Raw genomic sequence first — 505 nt, forward strand, 5'->3', positions numbered from 1 at the left:
ACTGCCCCTCCTATTTTGTCACCCATCATAATCAGAGAGCGACTTCTAACAGACGCGTTCAGCGTCTTTTGATGTGAATTCAAATTACATTTAATTTTTGCAGTTTAAAATATGGCTAATACCATAACTTATTTAGTCAGAGTACATAATTTAAATAAACTCAATTTTAAAATTTGTAAAAGGCATTTTTTTCTTTCTGCTCCAGCCACTCCCCTGAAACAGTTTGGTGATCTGCTCAGTTTGCCACAGATGAAATGAAGTACCACATTACATACAGTACCTATCCCAATGAATATGCAATTTCACTCAGAAAATACGGATTACACAAGTATGGGTTGAGGTAGTGCTAGTGTTGACATAGACTTCCTCCCTGAACCAAATTAAGGAGATTTATGCATGAATGTACCATTAATTTTCACTTTACACAAGTGGTATCATAGTAAAGTTATGTTTTACATATATATACACCACAAGCCTGAATGACTGAATGCCATGTTATATGAAT

Source organism: Sinocyclocheilus grahami, unplaced genomic scaffold (assembly GCF_001515645.1).
Source record: "Sinocyclocheilus grahami isolate Dianchi unplaced genomic scaffold, SAMN03320097.WGS_v1.1 scaffold153.1, whole genome shotgun sequence".
Lineage (NCBI taxonomy): Eukaryota > Metazoa > Chordata > Actinopteri > Cypriniformes > Cyprinidae > Sinocyclocheilus > Sinocyclocheilus grahami.